We start from the raw sequence: 6,000 nt of genomic DNA, 5'->3' as shown, positions 1-6,000 counted from the left end.
TCTCCACTGTTTGACCATCAAAAGACCGTGCAAAAGCTTTGGTCACCTCCTTGTTATGGCCTTTAAACTTTTGGATAAATCGTAACCATCTGGCTTTCTTCAGCAATTCTTTAGTTTGAGGATAACCTTCCAAGTATTTCGGTCCTTCTGGCTCTGCTCTCAGTAGTTTTCCCATCCTCTGTTTTTAAATTTCAACTGAGATCTCTTCTGCATGTGAGGGTTCAGAGAAAGAAATGGCTCGGTTACAGGGTTTAGGATAGACTGTAGTGGTTGTAATCGGGGTTTAGAATAAACTGTAGTGGCTGTAATCGGGGTTTAGGATAACTGTAGTGGCTGCAATTGGGGTTTAGGATAACTGTAGTGGCTGCAATCGAAAATGGAGAACAGGGAATGGAAATACCTGAATTATAGGAGGAACAGAGGGTGAGCAACAGTAAACAAGTTCATAAAATAAAATGCGGATGCATGCGAGGACTATGGTATTAATGGAGTGGTAAACGAATGGATTAACCTCGGGATTCTTTTGAATTGGATGAATGTGTATGAAATTTTTACACGTCTCAATGGACGGCTGCGGAAAATACGGCTAAGAAGAACCGTAACAAAATAGGTCACGTCTCAAGAGTACGGGTAATAAATGAAAGTGCAGTCAGTCTTGAGTTTAAACTCGAAATAATCATGAGACCCTTGGAGAAATGAATGCAAGGTGTGTGGAGTGATATCGTGGAATAGGAGTGGTAATGGAGCTATCTTATCAAATCATTGCACATAGTAGAACTTTTTATGGTTTGATAAATATGCGTAATTATGACTTGAATTGTTATTTGATAAAAAAATTTGATCATACCTTTGGAAACTTTGTCATTTCTTGCTCAAGGCTTCTAACCAATTGCTCTTCCTTGATGTCTTGGAGATGCCCCATGTCTTTAGCTCAATTACACCTGCATTTCATGATTATTGCACTAACAGTTGATTGTAAATTTGAAAACAGAGTGATGCTGGCTGCGGAAATCGTTTCTGGCTACGGAAATTTCTTCTGGCTGCGAAAACGGCTTCCAGCTGCGGAAATTGAGACAGCACCCACTTAACTGAACAAAGATAGTTAGAGAATAGCTAACTGAATGAAAATAGTCCTGAAAGGGACTTTTATTGATGAAATGAAATGGAATGAGTGGAATGAAATGAAAATAAAGTGGAGTGAAGTGAAATGGAAATGAGAATGGGATGGAGGTGAAGTGAACTGGCAAATGAGATGGAGTGGAGATGGAAAGAGAAGGAGAGGGGATATTTTTTTTTTTTAGAAAATATAGAGTGTCAAGTGTCCTTGATTTTCACTCCATTTTTTCTGTATAAGACTGCCAATCTATGATTGTTTTTCAGGCTTATACAATTTTTTTTTTTTTTTTGAACTAAAAGAATAAAAGGCTAGGCTGGTGAGGGAGAAGGATCCTTCTCCACCAGCCTTATTGCAGAATTCTCTTGGAACATTTTGACAAATTCCTCTTTTGAGAGTGGCTTATGATAAATTTTCAATCGGTGGCCATTCACAATGAGAGGAGTTTGAAATTCATAATTGGTCCTCATTCTTACCGCTCCATTGTTAAAGACTTTGTCAATCTCATATGGCCCAAGCCAATGAGTCTGAAATTTTCCTTTGAAGTCTTTAAACTTGGAATCAAATAGTAACGCCCAATCTCCCTCTTGAAACTTTCTCTCTTTGATGTATCTGTCATGCCACTTAGCTCTTTGATGTTGAGCTAGATCATTCCTTAAAATTACTTATTGTCTGATCTCATCTAGCTCATTCAGCTGCTCCATTCTATGCTTTTGGGCTTCTGATAGATTCATCCCCAATTGGACTTCCATCTTGAAAGTCTTGACTTGAACCTCAATGGGGAGCAGGACTTCTTTCCCATAAACAAGTTCATAGGGAGTGTTATCACAAAATCAGGCCCTGGAAGGCTGCTGACCAGGAAGACTTCAAGTAACTATTTCAGACCAATCTTTTGACTAAGGCTTAGCCTCCTTAGCCTGAGAGGGCTCTCTCAAAGGGTTATTGATTTTGACTATTAATAAGATGGCTAACTCTCTTGAAATAATATTAACAATTATGAAGGCTGGACAAACATTGCATAGGTTTCCATTGGGCTTATGGAGTCAATCATACTTCAGTAAACAATGACACTGCTTTTACATATAAGTCAGGGCATGTGGCATTTAGATGCTCAAAACACAACTCATAGAAAACCACAGTTTACAAATACACACAGGAAATCAGAGCAGCATAAGTGAATTCTGAGTGATTGTGTATTTATACAACTGTAAAAACATCAAGGACAAAGTAAAACCACACATCTTGAACATAGAAATACTGTATGAATCCTGAGAAGAAAAGCAGCAAATTATATTACTGAAACTGAGTTTTTACACAAGCCAAAACAATACTCTCTTTTATCAAATATCCAACCCTCATTACATAGATGTTTCAGCTATATATAGAAACATAATTCTAACTACTTCGAGCTTCCTCCTCCAGCATGAGGGGAGCTCGATGACTGCCACTAATGACACCTATTTGCTATTGAACTGACTCATAAATACAATAAGGAACTAACTGTAGTGTTTAAGAGTCCTAAACTAACTATAACTCTAACTCTATCTTCCACGCATAATGACTTCTCTTTGTTCTTTGACACCTGGTCCTTTTTGATATGGCTGAGCTGGATGTCTTTAGTACTCCATATCGACCTTGTATGCCAACTCCTTTAACTGCTCAATCATGCTGGAGATGTCCCTTGCTTCTCGGCCCTAATTCCTTAACTTTCTCAAATGCATAGCAGCCTGTCTTCTAGCTTTTAATGACTTGAAATATGGAACGCTGCCACGTTCCTGATGTGTTGGAGGCTGCATTAATAGATATGTATGCGGGCAACAGTTCTTTGTATACCATGCATTTACCCCTTTAACGGTGATAAAGTGACTTTATAACAGACATTCAACTTTGGATAAAGTATTCCATCCTTTTCAAGGTACACCTGTCTTGATCTGAACGGCTGTTGTAGCTCTACCTGATAACTTGCATGATCTTTTGTCGTTCTCTTTCCAAAATTTCCGCTCAAAATGAAAACTAGCTTGTTCTGCGTTAAAATCCACACCTTCAGCAGTTTCGTAGCGCGCTACGAAACTGCTGTGTAATTTCAAAAACACAGTCTTTCTTTCATTCAAACCAAACTCCTAATTGTTTGCATTGAAGCAGATACGTTTTCAGTGTGATTCTCACTAATGCAAGTAACAACAATGAGCCTGACATCTTTGTCTTGGTGCCTTAGAAACTCTGGCTTTACCAATGCACTCATGGATGGAATCACTGCATCCTGCATTATCTCAGAAGGTTACTGTTCCACCATAGATAAATAGTCCTCCACTTTCTGAAATTCCTGAACTGTACTTGAAACATTTGGCAGAGGCAACTGAAGTGGTTGTTGACAAATATCATAAATAATCTCATGGTTTGCCAACCATCCAAGTACACGGTACCAGTTTAAAAATATATTCCTTGGGCCCTGCTGATAGAGAACAGGGAACTGCAAACATACTTCAGATGAAACCTCTTACTCAAAAACCCCCAAAGATATGACTGGCAGTGATGTCAAAATAATATTGAAAAGCAGCATATACCAATCATCATATATGGGCTGTCCAGAGGAACTTGTATATGCTTCAAAATTGAAGAGTGTAAGCCCAAAAGATATATTTTTGTAAAAGAAATAGCAGATCATCGGTGCAAACCACATCAGAATAGTATCTTCAGCAAGAACTTCCTCATCATAGAGAGACCTCACAATTTCAGGGAACAGTTTCATGAGTTTAGCATCCTCATAACATTGAATTTGAATCTTGTACATAATCTCCAACTGTAGTTTTGCAGTTGTACAGAAACTGTCAAGGAGTTTTGCCCATGTCTTAACTTGGCGCAACGCCAAATTTGAATTTTGTTGCTGGTTTTTGCCAGACCACTGTACAGCATCCATAATAGCATCCCATAAGATACGCACTACTTCAATATCAGGTAACTTTGACTCTTTATGGCGCTGCTTTACAGTTTCAATGACTTCTGAAATATCAGCATTCTCTGCAATCAAAGTTGTTAATGAACTCTTCATGTCCTTTAATTTCACATCAAACATTTTCTTTTCATTATATTCGACAAGAGCGCCCAAACCCTCCTTACTAAAGTGTTCTGCAAAAGCTTCAGTGGTGCGTTTCTGTATTGGGAACAAATCAAGAAGATTATCTTCTATCTTCCCTCGCTTCAGCAATGCTATGAGATCATCAAGATTGTTGTCAACCAGATACTCCTTGAAAAAATCTGTGATGAATGAAAGTACAATTCCCTTCGAAACAAGGTTGTCTTTGGGAAGAGGTTGAAACACGGTTTCTGGTGGAAGCCCAGATAATTTCTGAGAGAATGTGAGTGAAGTAAAAATTGCAAGTTTTTTCCTTTCATTGTCCTCAAAAAGCTCAAGGGACTGTAAAAACCTTCGCATAGCATTTTCAAGATTCTTGATGAGGAAAGACCTCCTGCGAAGTATCTTCTGTATATACAGAACAGATGGCAAGATATTCTGCCTTGCAGGTTCACAATTCAAAACAGCATAAGGATGCCGATCCCCTTCTTCAGGTTTTATGGTACCCGGTTGTGTGCGACCTCCAATGAAGACCACCTCAAAAAAAAGGTAACGCCGTATCTTGAGAAGTCAAGATCTGAGGATTCAATGCTCTTGGCAACGAGTTCCAAGTCACCCTCATGCTCGAGGTAGATTTGGACCACGAATCTGAGAGCGACAAGAGCTGTGATGTCACTTACTACCGCTAGAAACGCCTTCACCTTTGGGGTTTGCCTTGCTACCCAGGATGATACCACATGCTGTACAGCTAAGGGCAGAGACGAATACACCTGGGCCTCATATCATTCCACCAGCTGTTCACAAGAAACTTCAACCCTTCTAATTTGTTGTTTCTACAGCGCTCCCATATATGACACGCTTCTGAATTGGTGTAACGTCGGCACCGCCCTAATGTTAGAATTAAAGGTGCTACCACAGAGCAAGTGAAACCGAGAAACCCAAAAAGGAGCACTCTAGGCATTTTTTGATGGTAAGGAAATGATGGCACAGGGTTTGCACAATTGCCACTCTTGTCGCTCTTTCAAACAACGTTTATAGACATTCCAAATCAGAAAGAATATTTGTATAAGTTCTGATGATACACTTGCCCATCCTGATGTCAAAATGTAAGTGACGAAGAAAATAGCCTGTCTAGGAACTGCTTTTGCAAACTGCCTGGGTAAGTCTTTTGGGCTCGAAATGATGTTATTGAGTTGGTTGATGCCCGTTCCAGACAAAACATTCACAAAAAACACATTCCAAACTGTGAAGTAAAGCATTTTGGCACATGCACTCTTTTGCTTTCCACCATATGACACTGAACCTTGGATGGCTGAAAACAGCATCATTATGGGTGGAATAACATAAAGAAATAACTGGAGAATAACACTAGGAAGGTAGCCAGTGATGATTTGTCTTGCAAATGTCGTTCCCAGCACTTTTCTTAGGAATGGAAAATATCGCTGTAACTTGTCAAGCTGTGAAAGACCCCATAACTTTAAAGGCTTTGAGAAAGGATTCTTTCCACGCAGTGAGCATATCAGGGGCTTTCTCCTCAAGGCTCTCTGTGTCTTCTTTTTAGATTCAACTCTACCATTTTTACCTGCGTTTGGGGTACTAAAAACCTTATAAGCTGACAACTGTTGATGCAAACCAAATGGATTTTGATAAACATGACAGCTGGGTAAGGTCTGCTATGGATTAGGACAAATCCCCGATTTCGTAGCGTAGCCGGTGCAAAATATGAATTATGCGCTACGAAATCACTTAAAGCATGTTGCGCTGCGAAACTGCTGAAAAGGATTTATGTGCTTTACCATCAAACAAATGTAAG

At 39.4% G+C, this 6,000-nt stretch overlaps 1 pseudogene; it reads right to left on the bottom strand.

Moving 5' to 3' along the window:
- Positions 1-3,611: 3,611 nt before the first annotated feature.
- LOC149151840 (uncharacterized) overlaps positions 3,612-6,000 on the bottom strand; it is a 47,060-nt pseudogene continuing 44,671 nt past the window's right edge.

Source organism: Pinus tabuliformis, chromosome 9, assembly GCF_031772625.1.
Source record: "Pinus tabuliformis cultivar Carrire ecotype Pingquan chromosome 9, CPIR1, whole genome shotgun sequence".
In the NCBI taxonomy this organism is placed as follows: Eukaryota; Viridiplantae; Streptophyta; class Pinopsida; order Pinales; family Pinaceae; genus Pinus; species Pinus tabuliformis.
The sequence above is the reverse complement of the archived record's forward strand: the minus strand, read 5'-3'. Positions and strand labels throughout refer to the sequence as shown.